Below are 22624 nucleotides of genomic sequence, written 5' to 3' on the forward strand. Positions count from 1 at the left end.
AACTGTGTGCATGTATTTTAGACACTTACATTGTTCTTGCTCCATCCATGCAATAACTGCGTCCTTCTATCAATACTATACTGCTGTGTAATATCAATGGTATGAACCATTTCAGGAGCTGACAAAATTACGATTAAAAATCAGAGGATAGCTCACATTCACTAAAATATTGAAACGCTATGCTGATTCAAAACGACAACGACTGTTGATTGACAGTCAAAGCAAAGCACGGTTTGAACGCCCCGCCCCCCAGCTGAACTGGAAGTTTTGATTGTTTTTGCACCCGAGTCAGACCTGTCTGTTATTGGCTGAAGCGCAGGGCTCCACCCCAGGAGTTTGAAAAGTGCCCGTCAAACGCCGGCTCGCTCTGTTTCTCCATCGGCGCTCCTTTGTTTATTTATTTTTTTGTACTTTTGGTGAAAAATAAATGTAGCAAAGTTGAATACTTTGTTTTATTTTACTCAAGTAAAAGTACCACAATTTAATTATACTCAAGAAAGTAGAAAAAAATTTAAAATGTAGGGGAGCGCGGGGCACAAAGTAACGCAGGGTTAGTTGTAACACATGGTTTGAATATTTCCACACATGCTAGCATAACAAAATTTACAGTATTTATTAGTTACCATATCAACATTATATAGAAAAAAAAGTGCGCCAAAATTCAAAAATCTTTTGAAGATATCAATGAACATTTATTTTACCATAGTAAAATTAAAATTCTGGCTTAAGTAAATTTTTCATCTCTGTTTTTATTAATAATTTAAAATGAGACAAATCTGCAATTATTTTAATCTCCAATCTGTTATTTATCAGTTTAGTTAGTTTTTTTTTTTTTTTTAATGCTTCGCTAACTAGCAGAAGACAGCAACTGGTTTTAAACTCCAGTTGCGCTGACGGGGCATGTTGTAACACTGCGTTACAATGTGCTATTCTATGACATTAGCGATGTAATTTACACTATTTACTTTAATGAATTTTAATGAGAAACAACGAGAAACCGGTGAATAAAGACTGACAGTCAATGTTTAATGTTTAGAAATGATTATTTCAAGCATTAAAGCATTTTTGCTCATTTATATGGGCCGTCCCAAGCATGATTGCAATGTGTTCATTGTCAAACTCCAAAATCAGATTATTTTTAATTCTTAAAAAAACAGCATTATTTTATTTGAAAAAAATATATTATTTATTTTATTAACACAATATTTTAGGTTGTCTTGTATATTTTTTTCATTCGATCAGATAACATTTTAAGCTGATATATGGTCATGTTACAACGTGCCCCTCAGATGTTACAATGTACCCCACCTACGGGGCATGTTGTCACATTTCACTTCCATTTTTTTAGGGTAAATAAAGAAAAACGTATACACTGTAATTATGAAACAAATACTCAAGTACTGTAACGAAAGTATTTGTAATTAGTTACTTTCCACCTGCGCACACACACTCACACTCACTCCGCTCACACAGCTGTTCTATCCAATCCGGTGTCGAAAGCTACAGTACTACAACAGTGATGTTACTATGCTGGCTTGACAAAGGCGTTCTGGAAACCACCCAGAACACTCTACAAACCACATGGCAACACCTTAGATACCACCAGAACACTAGAAAAAAAAAACATCCCTCAGGTGACACTTTCTTGCCAAGGCCTGGCTTATTTTAACAAGCCAGAACACCCTAGCAACTGCCTAGGAACTGCCTAGCAACTACCAGTGCTGGGTAGTAACTTAAATGGGTAGTAATTACATGTAATCTGGATTATGTAATCAGTTTCCAAAAAATTAAGTAATTGTAATTAGATTAAATTACATTCTAAAATACTCGTCAGAAAGTGTTTTCTCAACATTTCAACATTGCATTGACTACTGATGATTTGAATTTTTATTTGAATTATCACTCAGTGAGATTTTAAGGTATAAGTCAATAATTAAGTAACACATTTGCATGTTCACGGTTCGCTGATGTTGATTAATGGTCACATGACATGCAGATAAACAAATAAAATTAATCTTTTAAGTGAGGGTTTTATTTTGATTGTTGTTATTTTAAAATGATTTATTTTTATTTTTATGATTTAATTATTAGCTTTTCATTAAACTCACAAACTCCCTGCAGTTCCTTCATGATTGGGAAACCTTGAAGTTATGAAATGTGTAATGCACTTAATGTTGTTAATAACAGTAAATGGAATATATTGTCTTTCTCTGTATTTTTATATCAATAGGGTACAAGCTTATCCTATTTAAATCAATGTGTAATATAAAAGTAATCAAAAAGTCTGATTATAGTACCTCAAATGTGTAATGTAATGGATTACATTACTACAATTTTTGTCATGAGATTTGGAATCAGTAAAGGATTACAATTTGTAAGTAATCTACCCAGCACTGGCAACTACTCAGAACACCCTAGCAACTGCTTAGCAACCACTCAGAACACCATAACACTCTACAAACTGCCTAGAAGACACCTGGCAAAACCCACTTAAAGCTGTGTGTAGTGAGCGCTGGACATTTGTCTTGACTTGGACATTTCTTTTTTTAGTTGTCTGGATTAGTGCAGGAAATCTTGCAGTTGTTTCTGTCTAGTGAACGCTTTACAGGTAGTGAAAGGAATCAGGATGGGTGTTTTCTCAATGGAATCAACAGAATGATTAATAACCCGGCGTTTAACATGTACAGTTTACCGTGTACAGTTTAGGGTGGTTTTAAGAGACAACTCCCAACTAAGACGCTTACAGAACAATGGTTAGTCTGGAAAATGTAGACATCAACAGCTTGAGGCAATTTGAAGCTAATAATGGCTCTTTACGTTTTAAATCACACTAGAAAAAAATACTACAAGTCCAGGGATGGTTCTCATTCTCATTTTAGATGCCCGATAATGAAAGTTTGGTTATCGTTTTTACTCCCCTTAATATTTCTCTAAACATGTATGACATATAAGAATAGATTGTGTTTGAATATGTGGAAGCATGCATTTGAGAATAGAAAATGCTATTGATGTTGATGTTAACAATCAGATGTTGACATTTGAATTTTTGTGTATCTCTTCAAATACGGTGTGTACTGTATGTGAGTTGTAGCATAGCATGCTTGATAATGGCCAGACCATAGCGTCATTAAATTCTTGCTTCCTTTGCTCACTTGAGAAATAGGGTATCCTTTCAATGAGACTCTCTTGTGGTGACAGGCCCAGCAGAATGAACACAATGGCTCTGTTCTAATACCTAGTGAGCCTACTTAGGCAGTGCCCTAACTGAAATGCAACCTCAAGATTGATGATTTGGAACACATACAATAGGCAGCATAAATGTGTTGCATAAAAAAATATAATACGATATATTCAAAAGTTTGAGGTCAGTAAGATTTTTTTTATTTTTGGAAAGAAAATCATTTTTATTCAGCAAAGATGCATTAAATTGATCAAACGTGACTGTAAATACATAACGTTACATAAGTTTTCTATTTCGAATAAATTTTGTTCTTTTCAACTTTCTATTCATATTTAAATCACGGTTTCCACAAAAAATATGATGCAGAGCAACTGTTTTTAACGTTGATAATAATAAGAAATGTTTCTTGAGCAGAAAATCAGCATATTATTAGAATGATTTCTGAAGGATCATGTGACAATAATGATGCTGAAAATTCAGCTTTGCATCACAGGAATAAATTGCATTTTATAATATATTCAAATAGAAAACAGTTATTTTAAATTGTAATAATATTTCATAATATTACTGTTTTTGCTGTACTTTCTTGATCAAATAAATGTAGCCTTGGTGAGAATGAAAGACTTCTTTCAAAAACCTGCCCCAAACTTTTGAATGGGAATATATATTGTACATGCAATTTTTTTGTTTGATTGAGGTTTTTTATTGCTGTTTTTATGTTAAATTAATCATATTGTCATTCTAGCAATGTCTTCACTGAGAAGGATGCTTGCAGTGCTGCTTTAGACTTTGGCCAAAATGAGGCACTGTATGCAAGAAGGCCTATGTTGGGTGCATGGTCTTAAAATTATTTGGAACAGAGCCAGTGTCTGTAGATGCCATAGATCTTCTATACATACCATACGTCTTGACTCCTCCACATTCCACACATACACGCACTCTCTCTCTCTCTCTCTCTCTCTCAACAGCTGTATTTAACACTCCGGCCTCCTCAACACTTCCACAAGGACTCAATGCAGTGTTTCTCTCTCTGTGGAACATGAGAACTCCTGATTTCGCACTGCCTTTCCTGTCTTAGGAATACAAGGGCTTTATTTCTCTATGTTGTGTTTCTCAGAGCACTGAAAGAGCATGTGGCAGCACTCCAGAGAACACAGGAGAATGGAGGCTCTTTGTTGTGCTGTCAGGCCTGCAGGCAGTGACCGTAAACTGCTTTGAATGCAGCAAAAAGGAATATGCTCCAAATTGATTAGTTTGGTGTGTGTCCTGTGTTAATCAGGGGTAGGACTGTTTTGTTAAACTACCTCCGTCAGATATGCTGTCCTGTTGAATGTTGCATTCCAGAAGATGATGCACGTCGAGTTCCTCAAGTGTGACACATTGGTTGGTGCAACTGTAAGCTGTTGGTGTTGCCTGTTTGAGTTTGCTTGTATGCACATGTGCTTGCTTGCATTTACAAAGGCAGCTCTGGACTCTTGAGGACAGACGTTGGTATGAAGTAGAAATTGGACACTTGGGATTTCCATGATATTTGGTGTTGTTAAAAGTTTTTGAATGTCTGCATTCTCTGACGGTGTTTCCTGCACTAGTTTTTAGCTGAATCATTGTGTTGTTTTAGCCGGTGTAGTTCGATTCATAAACACATTAGTCTTATGAACCAACTCTTTTTAATGACCTGGCCTAAAAAGCTCACAACAGAACTCTGTCTACGCTTTGAGATTGCTTCATCACATCATAAAAACCTGCTGAACCTGCTGTGGGAACTGAAAGAGCTCACAGTTTTCTTGAAGAAATGCTCCATTGCAGACTTTTCCACTCTAAAGTTGGTTACTTTAATCTTAGCGTAAATACATCTAACAGCATCAGTAAGAACTTATAAATGTTTTTCAGCAACGTGGTTGCATATTGTAGATTATTCTTTTATTATTTAATTATTTTTTTAAATATTTATTATTGCTATTATAAATGATTTGTAATGAATAATTAATTAATAATTAGCTATTAATATAAATTAGTTTAAGTAGTTATTTTAATTTAATTGTTATTTTTTATTAATTATTCTGAGGCAGAATGTGGCTGTTTTTTTATAATAATAATAATTATTATTATTATTAGTAGTATTGTTTTGCCTAATTTTGCATTATTATTTTCAATTTATTATGATCAGTTTTATTTATTACTCTTTATATACATATTAATAATAAAAAAATTATAAAAGAATAATCTTATAATCTGATGTGACCCAATTTGGCAGTTTTTTATTATTATTATTATTTGGAAAACCGATGTAACTAAGAAAGTCAGATACAAGTCTTTTAATAGGTAGCTTTAAGCAATTGTGCTTTCTAAGGCAAATTTTACTTTTATACATATTTAGTTTTAGTGGTTTGACATAATAACAAACTCTAAGTATTAAACTTTCAGTAATTAATGCAGCACTGTTTATGCTACACTCCCAAATGACGTCAAATCATGTGACTAGTTGAACAGATGAATGTTGTTACTATTATACTGTAGCAACACCCTAGCAACAACCTTGCATCGTGGTGGTGAGTTTTGCATGGGCCAACACCACTTGCATTGTCTTCAGAAAATGTGATAATCTAGTTTAAATAGATTAAACTCCCACACTACACATACTTTTTTATATGATAAGGCATTTTGTTTTTCAGCACATAGAAATTTGAAAAAGTAGATTGTTTCCTCTCGTAGTAATTTTTCAATGTAACATGAGCGGTATAAATGTCCATCTGCCGCATTACTTAGAGATCAGAGTCTTTCAGGGACTGGATTTCAGGCGGTTGAGCTCGCCAGCGCGTAATGGCTTCTATCAAGTGTATCAATCTTGTTTTAAAAATCTCTTGAGTTTTATTCTCGGTGTCAGGTACTCGTATCAGATTTCATTAGAAGATTGCTTTCTACTCGTATTGATTTATATTTTTTTGTACATTCTTTGTCATTCTGATGAAGCCGTCCAGCAACTATCCAATGAAATGTATATGCCATTTAAGGCACTTTTCATAATGCATAGTTTCTATGCAGCTTTATAATGCCGTAGAGAGCTCATGAAATCAAAATTGTGGCTTTTAATCCTTCTCTTTTAGTTTTGAGGGGGGTGGTTTATTTAAAGAGCAGGTCATATGATATTTTAAAGTGTCCTAATATTGTGTTGGAGTCCCCTACAACAGGTTTTTTAAATGCATCTAAGGTCAGAAAACATTTGTAATTTTCTCAGAATATACATTTAATATTAGAATCATTTTTCAATGATTTTGAAACGATTCGTTCGAAGCAGTTCTGAGCGTAAGGTCTGTAAACCCCTCCCTTCCATAAGCCTACTCTGCTCTGATTGGTCAGCTGGCCAAGTCTGTTGTGATTGGTCTTTCCGTATACAATGCATGTCGGAAACGAAACGCCCATTTCCATAATAAATTTTTTGCTCCGGAGGGTTAATTGTAAACTAAGATGCCATAAGGTTACAAAAACGGCATCGATATTACCTTATCAATTCGAGCCCGAGTCCGAGGATGATACCGATGCAGTCGCTCAACCGGAAACACCATCGCAAGCTCGACTTGATCAGGACGTTTCTCAGTGGTTAGTTTAAACTTTGTATGTGGTACTTTACTTGATGTGACAGCAGTTTTATTGCATTCATTATTATTATTTACGTATTTGAGGTGCATGTGTGGGAACTGTGTTAGACATGATGTAAACACACTAACAAGCGGAAGTGTTTGTGGGCAGGTCAGAGTGTTCGTATTTTGCGGGGATTATGCAAATGTGTTACCTTGTGACGTATATAGGTAACAGGCAGAAGATTCAAAAATATGGCGACTTGCTAAGGCGGTACAGAGTCGACTCTTTCTTTTGAGAGACAATATGTTTGTTTATCATGCACTTTTTTGATTAACAACTTTGCAGACTGTTTACATTGAAGGATAGCTACGTTACAAACTGCAAAAAAGATATTTTTCGAAAACCCATATGATCTGCTCTTTAATTATTTACATACTATTCATGATTACAGTTGTTCAGTTGTTATTATTTGTGTTACGATTAGTTATTTTTATAAATAAATATTTTCACTTGATATTCTAAATATTTTACGTTTATGTATTTTATATTGTTTTTGTTATATTTTTTTATTTCATACTATTAATGTACTGTATTTTATATTTACCTATTCCAAACATTGTTCCATAATTTGTAATGCTACATAATAATACAAATTTACTGTTAGTTGCATTATTTGAATGATGACTATTTATTTTTTACTTTACTTTACTTTTATTTTATATTATTTTTGTTATTTTTATCTTTATTTTAGTTTATGAAAGTACTGTATTTTATATGTACCTATGTCAAATATTGTGTAATACTATATTAATACAAATTTGCATACTATTCATAATTATTTGCTTAGTTGCATTATTATTTGCATTACAATTAATTAATTTAATATGTTTTACTTTAATGTTGTATAATATTTTACTTCTATATTTTACATTTTTGTTATATTTTTAATTTAATTTTTATTTTATTTTATTAATATACTGTGTTTTATATGTACCTATGCCAAATTTTGTTCCATAATTTGTGCAATACTATATATTAATACAAATTTACATACTATTAATGATTATTTGTTTTGTTGCATTATTAATTATTTTAATAAATAAATATTTTTTTTACTTTAATGTTATACATTTTTATTTTATTCGATTTTTTTGTACCATCTTTGATATGTACCTATGGCAAATATTGTCTCATAATTTGTGTAATTCTAGTCATAAAGCACCAAGTGATAACACAGACAAAGCCTGCAAACCCAAGCAGTGATGATGAAGTGTTGTGAAGTCTAGAATTTGGCCGCCTGGTGACTTTTGGACGCTACTGTGCTTGTAATTGGCTAAGAGGGAAAACACTGGCTGCTGTATCTCTGGCAAGTGTGTCTCTGCAGACAATGTCCCTTTGTCTCAGAAGAAAAGATTCAGTCTAATAGTTTTAATTATGACTCCAGGGGAAATACTTCCCTCTTTTTACTTTTATGTAAATGTTGGCTCTTTTCTAATAAGGGGTCTCACAACCTTTTTATATTCCTGCATATCTCAGCAGACAACAAGGTTAGTGGATTTGAATTTCATGGTCCTCTAAGTAAGCAGAGCATTTAATTCCAGTCTACTTATCACTTAAATGGTACAAAATATTCCTGCGAGTCTGCGATCGGAACCATTTCCCCTCTGCGTTGCTTATCTAAATGCTTGGCAGATGTTTTGACCGGAGATGTTTGGTTGGCCTTGACTGTTCTGTATCTCGGTTCTGCGGTGGGAATGTCGAGGTCAGGACATGTGTGAACCCGGAGAGACGCGTGGGTGAAATGGTAGAGTGAGAGTTCGTCAGGCAGTACATTGACCCTCTGCGTGACCTGTAGAGGATGCATGGGGTCGTTTGCGGGTCACATAGGGATCACCCATTGCGTCCTGAATCCCAACTTGAACGTTACATCTCCATTGTAGCACGTATCCCACTTGCGCTCGTCATGGGAGAGCTGCTTCAATGTGGGCTGTAAATGTGGTACGCTTCCGTTAAATGCCATTACCTTTCGTTTCTGCTCACGTCTCATTGGCTTCCTGGTGTGATGGAGTTTTTAATGTTTCCATTTGTTTTTCAGATACTGTTGTTGAGCAGTTTGTATGAGGTGGTGTTTATCACACATATATTATAGAAATTGTATGTTTGCAGTGTTCTGTAAAGTCAGTTAGGTTTTTACGTCAGGGCTGGGCACTCAATACTGTACTTTAAAAACAACCACCAAAGATAATGTAAAATGTATTCAGCTTCCATTTAATGTTGATAAGACTATTTTATCACCTCCTGTTTAATGTTGATGAGCTCATTTTATTATTATCTTTATTTTATTTTGTCTATTCTATTTTATTATCTTATCATTTTTATATATTTTTAATATTATATTATATATAAAAAAATTGTTTACTTACTATGCATGATTATCTGCTTAGTTACGAATACTGCTCCGAGTCATGGCTAAAGATCCAATCGCAGTCTTTATTAAAGGTAATCCAAAGAGTAGTCAAAGGCAGGCAAAGGTCCAATCACGCAGATATCAAAATAATCCAATCCATGGAAAAATTCAAACTAGACAGAGGAACTAAACACAGGGTCCAGGACAGGAATACAAGTGCTCAGACATGCAGTAGTAACACACAAGCAAGACTACACAAAGAATGCATGGGAAAACAATAGACAGGTGTGATGAATGAAGCCATAATGAGTCCAGGCCAAGGATCATGGGGAATGTAGTCCTTGATAGATGGCTGAGGACAAGAGGGGAGTGCCCTCTGGAGGAGCTTGTGGGCACTCCAGCAGGTGATTGTGACGGTTGCATTATTATTATTATTATTATTGGCAGTAGTATTAATGGTCATGTGACATCAGTGGCTCAATTTCAGTTTTGCGAAGCTACGGGAATACATTTTGAGCGCAAAGAAAACAATAATTTTTTCAACAATTCTTCTCCCCCGAGTTACGTCTTCCGCCATTTTAGTATTTGAGTATCAAAACACATACGCACGCTTTTCCCTAAGCGTAAACAACGCTGATTACGCAGATTACGTTCATGCGCACGCTTTCTCCCCCGATGTAAACAACGCTGGTTACGTCGATTACGCTCTTGGGTACTCTCCAAAATGGCGGAAGACGTAACTCGGGGGATTACTACGTTTCTGGACCTGGGAACATTTCAGTTGCATTGCTGTCTATGGGAGGGTCAGAGAGCTCTCACATTTCATCAAAAATATCTTAATTTGTGTTCTGAAGATGAACAAATGTCTTACGGGTTTGGAACGACATGAGCCTGAGTAATTAATGACAGAATTTTCATTTTGGGGTGAACTAACCCTTTAAGATGATTTTTATATAATTTTTTATTTTTCATTTAAAATTATTTAAATGTTGTATTTACTTACTATGCATGATCATTTGCTTAGTTGCATTATTACTTTCAATAAGATTATTTATTTTAGTCATTTTATTTTTATTTTACATTATTTTCATAGTTTTTATATTTTATTATATTTTATTTAATTATTTGCCTACTATGCATGATTATTTGCTTTATTATTATTATTACATTGCTTTATTGATTATTTACATTGCAATGATTTATTTTAGTTCGCCAGAGACAAAAATCATTAGCTGGTTTTGATGCAATGGTTAGCAGTTATTTTAATGTAAAAAGTGTAATATAAATATACATATACTGTACATACATACATATATATAAAAAAATAAGGTATAATACTGCACTTAATTAATGTGAGTAAATAATAGTATGCCCTATCTTACAGTATTATTTTGCATAACTGCAATAGAAACGATACTCAAATTTCTACCAAACTTACCAAATTCTATTGAAATGGACATTTCTACCAGGTTCAACCAGTTCATCGCCCACCCATATTTCCAGTGTTGATGACGTAATTATAACATGAGCGATTTAGTTTAAAGGGTGTAGACGTGGTGTCCGTCTGTGTACAAGGGAAAACGGTTTGTTTTGTTTGAAATAATAGGGCATGCATAGAGGAAATTATTCACATACAAGAGTCACCGTGTTATTTTCTTCCCTCTCCTTCCCCCAATCTCATCTGTCTTCCTCTATCTTCCCATCCCACAATGCTTTGAGAGTAATGGCCTTTCCAGACCTTCTCTAAACAGCTTGTGTTTACTGTGAGCGACCTCTCCTACCATATTACCAGCTGTGGCCCTGGATCTGTGTTTTGTCTGTCCGCAGGGAAAATGCCTGTCAAACAACCCTCTCCAATCGAACTTCCTTTGCATTACATCCCGGCCACTTTTTACTGGATGTCCCAGGGAATGCATGAATTGATAAAATGAAAACCTTGAATGCAATCATGGTTTCTGCAGGTCATAAAAAGGTCTTAAAGTGTCTTAATTCACCCTTCCACAAATTAAGGCCTGGAAAAGCTATTAAATCAGAACGAAAAGTATGCAATTCATAAATAAATAAATACATATCATCTTCAGTAGTTTTGTTTTGTTACAAAAACAAACATCTTAACATCCTTAAATGAGGATATAATTACTTAAGATGCTAATTGAAGTTATGAAGTCTTGTTTTATGAGAAACAGGTGAGTTTATGCTTATAACAAGAATTAATCTGTAAATGGGGAGAAAACTTGTTTTCCCTTTGAATCAGGTTGATTTTTCTGAGCCCATTGGCTGATATTTGTTCTTGTTTTAATCATAAACTCACTTAACTTCTATACATTTCTTATAAAACATAACTTCTGTCATTTTGCTTCTTACTGAAAAACAAGACAAAAATAATGATGAAGAACATCGCTTTTTTTTGTAGTGTTAAAAGTTTTTTCCATATTTTTGTGGTTGGGAGCAGAGCCATAAGTCCTTCTTTTTTTTATTTTATTTTTTTATTTTTTTATTTTTTTTTATTTTGTAAAATGAATTGAAAAGCAATGGAGATCTGTTGGAAGTTGTATTTTCAAACTTTGAAGCATTGTTAATACAAGACATTTACATGTAAACCATATTGGCATACTGTAATCAGTTCAATTTAATTCAGCTTGGCCTTAAAAAGGTCTTGAAGTATTACATTTACCTTCATAAAACCTGCAGAAACCATGTGCAATGCAAGTCACTTTGGAAAAAAAAAACTCTGCAAATGCATAAATGCACATTTAATGTCCAGTGCAAAATTTGGGTCCTGAAACTAAATTTGCACTCCATTTAATCTCATTTAGGAGAAACAATTGAGATATTAAAGAGACCTCACTAGTGGTTTGTCTTTCCACCAGCCTACATTTTGCAAGCATAACCCACATAATGCTTTCATTCATGGTCATCACACCTTTTCAGCAGATCTGCAGAAGCTGTCAGCAGTGAGCATTTTTAGCATTCCCACTGTTTTTATAAGGGCAAAGGAAAACTGGCAAGATCGACATCTCGCTCCGACGAGGTCTGTGGGTGCTGGAAAGCCATTAAAAAAGAGAAAGAAAATCTGTCTTGTGGACGGGCCCCGCTGGTCCCCTTCATTGTGAGTGTGAGGAAACTGCAGAATCATGGTAAACTGTGATCTGAAGGTCAGTGGCTCTTCCTGCCTTTCTAACGCGCTGCTTCAATGGAGCATGCTGAATAAAAGTTTCCACTGGACAAACAATGATTGTGACTTCAGAAAGCTCTGTAAACTAAGACAGGATGGAGTTCTTTTCAGCAGACTCAGGATTATGGATCAGGTTTGAGCATGCATATGCTGCGTGACTGAGGTTGTAATGTCTTAAAGCCACATGATTGGAATTTTTGGGGCCTCACCCTTTGTCCACTTTCCATAGCTGATTATTTCAGGCAGTAGGGCACTTTTAACCTTCCTGCATTTAAGTTCCCTCCTGCTGATGAAAAGTGAACTTTGAAGAAGAACAATGCAGTATTTCAGTCTCTTATTTGTCTTTGAACACTGAGACGTGGCCTGAGTCACTGTAGGACTGATAAATGTATAAATGCAACATAGCTAGACATCACTTGTATATCATTGTTTTATATCTTCATATCGCCCAGTACTAAGACTTGTTCTATGGTAAGGCATTATAGACATAAACATAGACATTTCTTAAAAGCTGCTTTGAAAATGTATATTGTGAAAAGCAGGGTTATTGTAGTAACCTAAAACTAAAAACATTTATATTTTTTACATTTATTATATTTACATTTATTCATTTAGCAGATGCTTTTATCCAAAGAGACTTACAAATGAGGAAATAAAATAAACGTTACCTGAAATAATATCAAATATAAAAACGTATTTTATTTCAGCTAGTTGCCAAGGCAACTTTTCTCATTTTCGTTTAGTATGACTTGATGTACTAAAATAACTAAAACTGAAATAAAATTAATACAAATTTAATCGACATTTAAAACAATCAAAACCTAATAAAAAATTACAAACACAACAAAATTAGGTTACACTTTATTTTAAGGTATCCTTGTTACAGTGTAATTATACATTTAAGTACTGAGTAATATTAATTAACTACATGTACTTACTATTATAATAACAATTAATTATGCATAATTAATTGTTATTATAATAGTAAGTACATGTAACATGTGTAACAAGGACACCTTAAAATAAAGTGTTACCCAAAATTACTAAAATAGGAACTAAAAATAAAATGTAAAATATAAAAATAAAAAATAATTCAATATATTAATGAAAACCATTAAAGTATCTCAGTGATACTTAAATAACACTGATAAGTGCTATATAAATAAATTTGTCTTGACTTAAATAGTCAATGAAAATCCAGTCATTTACTCCTCTTATGTTGTTCAAAATCTATATGACTGACTTTCATGGAGGTTTTTTTTTTTTTTTTTTTCAATTTTAGTTTTTTGGTGAGCTATCGCTTTCAGTCATTATTTATTCATTCACTGAACTCTTACATGTCAATCTCCATTACACATTGCTGAACTGACATTAAAATGCTACAAGATTTAATTTCTTGTCTCTTTTTGAGTTTTTTTTTTTAAATGTATAGTTAGACATTTATTGGATATTTAATTGAACATGCTTATTTCCCCTATTTTAACATTTAGATCTTCTTTGCCATCATCTAATTGTCACATACAGTTCTTTAAAAACATTAAGAATTTATTGCATTTAACAATGTTAAATGTATTCTTCAGCCATTCTGAAAATGAATACTTTTTATCATACTGATGTGATGCTTAAATTTACTCGCAGCATTGAAAACAATTTCAGATTTCAGTTTTTACTGTTGTACTTTTTATTTAGTTATGCAAAGTAGTAGCCTATAGCATTTTAATATCGGGTTTCAGCCAAAAAATGAAAGAAAAAAAAAAGATTATATTGGTAATTATAAATAATAAAATTCATTAATTAACAAATAAGTAAATAAAAAATATTGGTAATGTTAAATGTTTAATATCTCTAAAGTATTAGATTTTACAAATTTATGCAGATATTTTCAGTCAATAACAACCTACAGTAATAGTAACAACCTACATGACAACGTAAGACATAAAGCACATTATTGTGTTAGGTTATTCATTCTGATATATTTTCAGACATTATTGAGGACTACTTTTAGTAAAAGTTGACATTTAAATGTTGATTTGAAGTGTCAGTTTTTATTATTGCGGTCAAATCTGGACACAGAGAAAGCATTTTGTTACTCATACTAGCTACAGCGTGATCAGACACACGAAAGTCAGCAGGATAAATATTGGGTCGGTGTGACCAGGGTGATATTTTAAAAGCATTATCAAATTTAGAGGCTACAATAGGCAGCGAATCAGGCAGTGATTGACAACGCTCTGATGTAATGCAATGGCCAAAAGCTCTCTGATCCAAAAGTCAACAACATATAAAAATAAATAATATTTAGAGTACTTTTATGAACAAATGTGAAAAATGAATCAAGCCGTGTCATCTTAAATTCCAGTGCAGTGAAACAGCTGTCGGCAGGGAGTGCTGCAGCACCCTCAGCACCCCTATAGTTCCCGTGGCTATGTAACCACAACTGGGCTTGTGAAAGGTCGTTTGGAGCCGAAAACTGACAGCTGGGCTGACACAGAATTGTTTGGAATATGGTGCCAGTTTATCTCATTAAGTGAAACCTGGAGATTTAGTGAAACAATCTGCTTCTTCCTATGTAACAGTCTGGTTTGGCATCACTGCAAGCTTCTGTTTGCGAACGAGTCCCATGATAAAGAGATGAATCCGGTAGACAGACCACATGAATCACAGATGTGTGTTGGGAGAAGATGATTCACTTCTGATTATTACGCCATTTGTGAGTCTGTCAGAAGTGACTCTCTTCATCTGGACACTTCATGAACTCCCTGCACCTGATGAAATGCAGATTCGTTGGCAGAGTTTTCCATCTGAGATTCCCACTCTTGTCTTGCTTCACTCACATTTGAGAAATAAAGGTTCACAAACACATTGCAAAAATCTTGGAAAAGCATGTTTGTGATGTCATGACATGAATTGAAATGACTCTAATAAAAGACAGTTTTTTTTTTTATAGATCTTCATTGCATCAGAATTCCTGGAAAAGATCACGTGTTTTCTCTGCAGTATGAACAACCAATACCCAATCAATCATTTTCATTCAGCCACTGATTGAATTGGCAGTTTTCGGCTCAGAGCGTGTTGAAGCTGATGTGGTGTCTCGAGGGATCACATAATTAGGTCCATCTTTCAAGGAAAAGCCCAGATAATAACAAGATCACAGGCGATGGAAAAAGAGCAGTGTTGTTTTTCTTCTAGCAGGTTAAATTGAACCTCTGGGCCCTGACATGCCTGAGCAAGAATCTGAGCGAATACTTCTGTATTATGCTGAAGCTCTTGTTGTAGTTGCACAAGCGATCTCGGAGTCTGTTTTAAACAGATGAAAGGTGCGTTGCACTGGACTTTAAATGTGAAATTATTTAGGACCCTGCAATTACTTAGGACCCTTCAATGAATATGGGCAACAAGATATGAAGTCATGCTATTGGGCTTCTGTATTTAAGAAATAATACATTTGAAATGACAAATAATACATTTAAACACTCTATCTATCTGTCTGTCTGTCGGTCGTATATATACTTCTATAATAGTGTGTATATATACAGTAGATTATTTATATTTATACTACAGGGCCGTTGAATGCTTGAATCTGATTGGTTGACGAGTGTTCTAAGGTGTGTTAAGGCACAGTTAAAGTAGTTCCAGGCAGGTCTTGACCGCGTTACATGTCCATATCACTTCGCCAAATGATTTCCATTATTTCAAAAGTCCTTACAGCCTAAAACAGCAAAAGAACCAAAACCCACAAAGACACTGACCAAGCAAATAAATATAATCAACAATATGATAAAAAATGACATTATTTCCGTGTTTTTGCCACAAAATTACGTTTTATGTACAGAAAGCACATACTCTTTCACCCGCTCTCTCTCCCTTTCAAACGCACACAGGACGATTTTATCAGTAAAATAGTTCTGCAACGTAAAAGCTACAGTACATTTCTCACAAGTGAGGTAATAACGACGCTGTTCTTGAAAAAGATGAACTTACAGTTTGCCATTATTAGAGACTCTGCTGCAGAGACACTGTTGAGAGAGACTAATTCACACACGCTTAATCTCTCTTTCTCTCTTTCTCTCTCTCTCTCTCTCTCTTATTTATTTATATACATTATATGTGTATATATATATATATATATATATATATTATATATCTTTAAATATTTGTATATATTTTACACACACACACATACATATACATAAAAGCTTTATCGTTATTTAGTCTGTATTTCGTTGCATTGCAGTAAAAGAATAATCTTTTATTGGTCAAATGCATTTTTGCTATACACATTTGCAAGTCAAACTTTGGTATGCACTGAATTTGGTATGCACTGAATTTTTTAATGTGATGGACAGGAATGAGTAAGGTCTGTTTTGAGGGTGTGAAAAGAGTTGAATCATTCTGAACTTAGGTGGAAATGCAGCAAACTGGGACCCGCCTTTCAGAAATTATCATTAATTATCAACAAAAGCTTGCATCTGCAGCAAACATCCTTTTCTTAATTTTTTTTCTCACAACTTTTTTTTTTTAAACTTGTGTTTTACTACTATTTCCTTTGAGATCAGTGTGCTCTAGTGTGCATGCTTGCGTCGTGATTTGATAACAGCAAAACAAACATAGCTGACTTGATTGCATTAGCGTAACACTATCAGTGCAGTTTCATCAGTCACTGAATGTCCAATGCCACGTTGTTTTACCCACCAGCCCTTGAGTTCAGACAAAGCTGATTACACGTCTGTGGCCATGATCAGCTGCTCGGCTTCACATTAACACACGCTTTCATCCCAGGGGTTTCTCTGACAGGCCCATGGAGAGTCTGTGATGTCATCAGATGGGCGTGGCCTTAAGGTAGGCCTGCCACTTTTGGACCGAAAATCTCTCTAGTTGTGTCTCACTCGTTCTCTGAGCAACTGTGTGGATCAATGGGACATGTGAGGTGTCTAAAAAGAGGAATTTCACACCGTAGCACAGGAGGTAAGAAAGAATCTGGGTTTGATGAATGAATGAATGTCTTTGTCTTGTACCTGTAGGGCAGGTAACTCTAATGCAGAGCCTCTTGTTGGTGCATGTTCATGTCACTTGGCACACAATGTGTTAGTTTATTTTGTCTAAGTTGTGAAACCAGTCACACGGCTGTACGTTTTGCGTTTGTTTGATTTAACCTGGAAAATAAGTAACTGTACTTATGTATCAATGAGTGGTGTTGGGTTGCAACTAGAAGTGTTAATCTGTGCAACTTGAAGTTTATGAAGCACTAAAGTTAAACAGCATTGTTCCTAAAATATCCCGGGTGGAGTCCGTTACGGAGCAGGAAGGTGCCTTTTGGATATTGTTCAGCCCTTCAAACCCACCTTTCCCCAAAGGGCCAGTACTGGAAGAAGCCTGTCAACTACACAATGCCTTGAATTGGATGGGACCATGCTGCGAAATCCCCACTCGATTTGTCCCAGATTCTCCCAAAACATTCTCCCAACAACAGTTAGCGTGATCCTTCGGATAATGAAATTCCACGCAGCACCGCAACTGTCGCTCCTCGCACGGCAGCTGCAATAATGCGAGCCGGAATGCGTGGAATTTGTCAATCCCAGTGTTTTTATATTATGTGCATTGAAGATTTCAGGTGACCCCAGATAGCTGCACACTCTCGCTGAGCGCTTTAATAATGCAAGTGGTCTTTGCTGAGTAAGTCATGTAAACATTAATTAGGCTACTGTAGCCTCCCACAGGACCACACAGCCTTTAATAAAGCTGATGGAAATGGGCGGCAGACACGTTACGCCTGTTTAGCCCATAATATTCACACAAGGCTCATTGCCTCTGTGTTTCAATTCTGAACGGTAGGAAGTCATAAACCTGTGAAGGCATAATTGTTTCTGTGCTCTCTCTGTCTTTCTTTCTCTCTCTCACACACACTCATTCACCCTGATGAGTAGTTCACAAAGGACTACTGCAAATGATGTAATTAATGCTTATTTCAGGTTTAAATGGGTGTTAATTACATTACTGTTTAAGAGAATTAGGGTTGGGTTATTTATTTATTAGGCTACATTTATTTGATAAAAAAAACAGTAATACTGTGAAATATTATTACAATTAACTGTTTTGTCATTTAATATATTTAGAAAATGTAAAAAAAAATATTCCTTGGCAAAGCTATTATTTATCACCAATTTACACCACTTAATTTGTTCATTTATTTTATTTTTCTTTTAATAGTGTGTTACTATGTTTATATTATTTGTTTATATTTTTCAGACTTTTAATGGTATTTAGTGGTATTTATGTTAATGCTCTGAAATGAAGGTTACTACTGAAAACCAATGACGCTGTTGTGATAAGCGCAATCAATAGACTTGACTGAAGTTTCCTGAAGACACAAAATAACTTGTGATTATGAGAGCATATGGTGGAGATATTTTAAGAGAGTGCACTGAAATCCCAGCAATATTCACAGTTCAATATTCACATTTTACCAGCAGTATCGTCCCCAAATAAGGTAGATGCAATTACTGTGATGTCACACAAACAGAAACCGCACTTCCAGGTTTTTATGTGAGCAACACTACAACTCTACTGATCTGTTAAGCATTATAAAATGCATATAAAAGTAAAACATTTTGAAATGATCAGATTTTTAAAAAATGCAAAGATTTATTTAATCAGCATTTTAATCGCATATACCTGTCATATGGACACAGTACAGTATGTGCAGTGGTGTTGGCGAGACTGGGTCCTGTTATATAATTGATGCTTTTGGTATTATATTAGTCAGCACAGTTGTGCTTTAAAAGCTATAATCAGTTATTTGTGACTTCACAATTTACTTAATGATGGTAAGATTTTCATCAGAATTTATATCAAATCCATCAATCCTTAAGTGAACCTAAAGAAGTCCAAATCTTAAGCAGTTTTTGGATATTTTATTTTATAATATGCCAGAAGAATATAGAAATGTAGTTGCTGTGCGTTTGTCTGTAAACAGTATTTTCATCGGTGTATTAAATATGGTACATATGGCATTTAATAAAAACCCAGGATGCACCTCATGATGTTGGTTGATGTTCAGAGTAAACAGAGCTGTAATCTAGAAAAAGAAGAGGCTCAAATATAAGTGTGTTTTCATAATTTCCAACTTCAGTTTGGATTTTAGCATTTACAGTTGTATTTTTGACTGATTTATTGGTGGTTTATTCACATTTTGAGGCAGATCAGTGGGGGGGGATGGGTGGTCTATGCTGGTATTTCAGATATTCCAGAAATGAGCCTCATGGCATGAATTTACTGATGTCTTTGATCTGAGATGGTCTAAATGTTGTGTTGTGCATGTTGAGTCATTGCTGTGATAATGCAGATTACCCAGCGTTGGGATCTCTGTGTCCTGGACAGTAAACGCACGGCTGACAGCTTTGAAGTTTTGCCTGTTGTTTTGAGGACGCAGAAAATAGCTGCACATGTTGTACAATTATTTTTTTTTTTCCCCACAACAGGTGTTTTGAATATAAGAGAGTTGAGGTGTGATCTGCAGTGTTCTCATGTGACCGAATGCCTCTGAGTTATACACTGAGTTAGACATTGTGGGTTTGGCTAATTAATGAATTAAATTATGTCTGCAAAAATTCACTGGGACATTAGTCATGTTAATTCACTCTGTTGGCAATTACATTTTCTTTGAATGACATCATGATGTTAACCCAACTTAATTGACTACAGTTGCTTTCTCCAGCAATTTATAAGGCTGTTCACACTGCGCACAGTATAGGCCTATACAGTGTAATCCAGTATCCAGTAACTTCACAACATTTGTCATAGTAATGATATAGCCATTGGCACAATACTAAGACAGTTGTATATAAAAATCTGCTTGTGCATATATGCTTATGTATGTGTATGTGTGTGTGTGTGTGTGTGTATATATATATATATATATGTGTGTGTGTGCATGTGTATATGTGTGTGTGTGAGTGTAAATGTTGTATACTGCAAATAAGTAAGATTTTTTTTTTGGTTGCAAGAAATTAATACTTTTATTTTGCAAGGATGAATTGAAAGACTCAAAAGTGACAGTAAAGACATCAATAATGTTACAAAAGACTTCAATAACTAATCAAAAATTCAAATACATTATATTCTTTTGAACTTTCTATTTATCAGAGAATCCTGATAAAAAAATTTATCACCGTTTCCACAAATAAATATTAAGCAGCACAACTGTTTTCAACACTGATAATAAGAAATCAGCATATTAGAATGATGATGCTGAAAATTCAGCTTTGCATCACCGGAATAAATGACATTTTACAATATATTTAAATTGAAAACAGTTATTTTAAGTTGTAATAATGTTTAACAACATTACTGTTTTTACTGTAAATTTGGTCCAAAAAAATCCAGCTTTGGTGAGCAGAAGAGACTTCTTTACAAAAACATGTAAAAAAAAATCTTACTGACTCCAGACTTTTGAATGGTAATGCATGTTATACTCTGCATGATGAAAACTCTGCTTGAAATACATTTTCACTATTGAAAATCAGCTTGTAATTGGATTTCAAATCACCTTCAAGTTGGATCAAGTTAATGAGCAATCAATTTGATGTGATGTTTTTGCTGTTCAAACTACAATAAAGTAAATTTTTATAGTCAGATACAGCAAAACATCTGATTTTTGCTGCTTGTGTGAGCAAATCATACCGTATGTTTGTGTGAGAGCTCTAGTTTATTGAGGATGTGTGTCTGTGTTTAATGATAGCTATCTGTGCTGATGATGAATGAGTTTAGATCTTGAGCGATGTGTCGGAGGAAGAGGCCTCTGACAGTCAAGCTCTGACATGCCTGGTGTGTCATTCATTGCTCGGAGATGGTGATAGATAGTGGTCAAAATGTCTCACTGGGATCAGCCTCTCCTAGTCATATCTAGAACCAAACATCCACAGAACTCCTTAACGTTTTCCCTCAAAGTTGAAACATCCATCGTTCACAAACTTCTACACAATTCCCACGCTCCTGCATGTTCGTTTGTTAAAGGTCCCCTGAAATGCTTAGAAACACGCAACATTACTCTCTGTGTTGACGTCATTTTAACTGAAACAGGAAGACAGGGCGGGACATATCAAGCAGCCCCGCCCCTTTTTAAAATAGTCAATAGCGTTCGTTTCCCAAAAAACTTTAATTTTGATTTCATGGGGACTTTAAGCATTTGACGTATTTGCTAATGCTTTCAGCTTCACAACTTTATTTAACACATTGTACCATGTTTAAATCCATTCCACAGATTTTTCCCTTTAAAAAACGGTGTCAACAGGTCAGCTTTTGTCTTTGCAGCCAGTTTCATGTTTGCAATCCTCTCATGTCAACAAAATAAGTCAAACAATGCATGCTGTCAGATGCTTCAGTGAAGCTCTTTCTCATTCACATTCAGCTGACAGCAAAACCGCTGCCATGTGTGTCCCTTTCATGTACATTTTGACTTCCCTTAAATGCATCACGTATCTGGAATATTCAGATTTGCAAAGATATTTAGTATGGTAAAATGAGGCTTGGATTTACTTCAGGATTTTACGTTAAGCATAAAGTGTACAAAAGTAATATTAAATGTTGCCATGAACTGCACAGGTGCAAAATTGTTGAGTGTTGTACTGTAGCATCTAATTGTCTCAAAAAACGTAATTTTAGTAGTTTTATGCTCTGCAACTATATTCACTGCAACCATGCTTACCCTCGCTGCATGTGAATCCATAATTAATGTCATCGGAGTCCATTTACTTTTTATACGTTTTATAGTCTTGTTCCTGGTTTTTGAGGATGAGGGCATCACACAACCTGTCCATGTTGACATCTGTCTAATTTGAATAATTTCTACCAAGTGACTGATGAATGTGTGCTAAAATACTGTTGAGTTTGATTAAACATGTTTCCTTGATCAATTCTGATTTTATTTTCTTTTTTTTTTTTGTCAAGTCAATTTTATTCCAAAGCAGCTTTACAGAAAATCATGCTGTTAATGTTTATATCTTAATATCTTCATGCCTTATAGTCATAATTGGCAGATTAGAACTGTGTGATTAATATAATACATAATTAGCAAATTAATATAAACGATCAATCAGTTGAAACTTGCTATATAGTATACTTTACATTAAAGTTGTATGTACTGTCTAATTATAATATACTTAACATTTTGCATTGATATCAATCACGCAGCCAAGATTTGTTATATAGTATGTGTTGCTTTACGTGAGTGAGTGTATTATATATAGATTAAGTTGGATGTACTGTATATTCAACTTTAAATATA

General features: G+C 34.5%; 1 protein-coding gene across 5 annotated transcripts in view; it reads left to right on the forward strand.

Annotated features, from left to right (window-relative positions):
- The window catches only part of cobll1b (cordon-bleu WH2 repeat protein-like 1b), a 61467-nt gene that overhangs the window by 13865 nt on the left and 24978 nt on the right, over positions 1-22624 (forward strand). The window contains exon 1 of one of the 5 annotated variants that reach the window (XM_016571924.1): positions 17215-17307. The exons of the other annotated variants lie outside the window; for them this stretch is intronic. The gene's annotated coding sequence lies outside the window, so the exon portion shown is untranslated. Of the gene's footprint in view, positions 1-17214; positions 17308-22624 lie in introns of those variants that run through there. 5 annotated transcript variants of the gene reach the window in all.

The sequence above is a fragment of the Sinocyclocheilus rhinocerous genome, unplaced genomic scaffold (genome assembly GCF_001515625.1).
Source record: "Sinocyclocheilus rhinocerous isolate Xijiao unplaced genomic scaffold, SAMN03320098_v1.1 scaffold2187, whole genome shotgun sequence".
NCBI lineage: Eukaryota > Metazoa > Chordata > Actinopteri > Cypriniformes > Cyprinidae > Sinocyclocheilus > Sinocyclocheilus rhinocerous.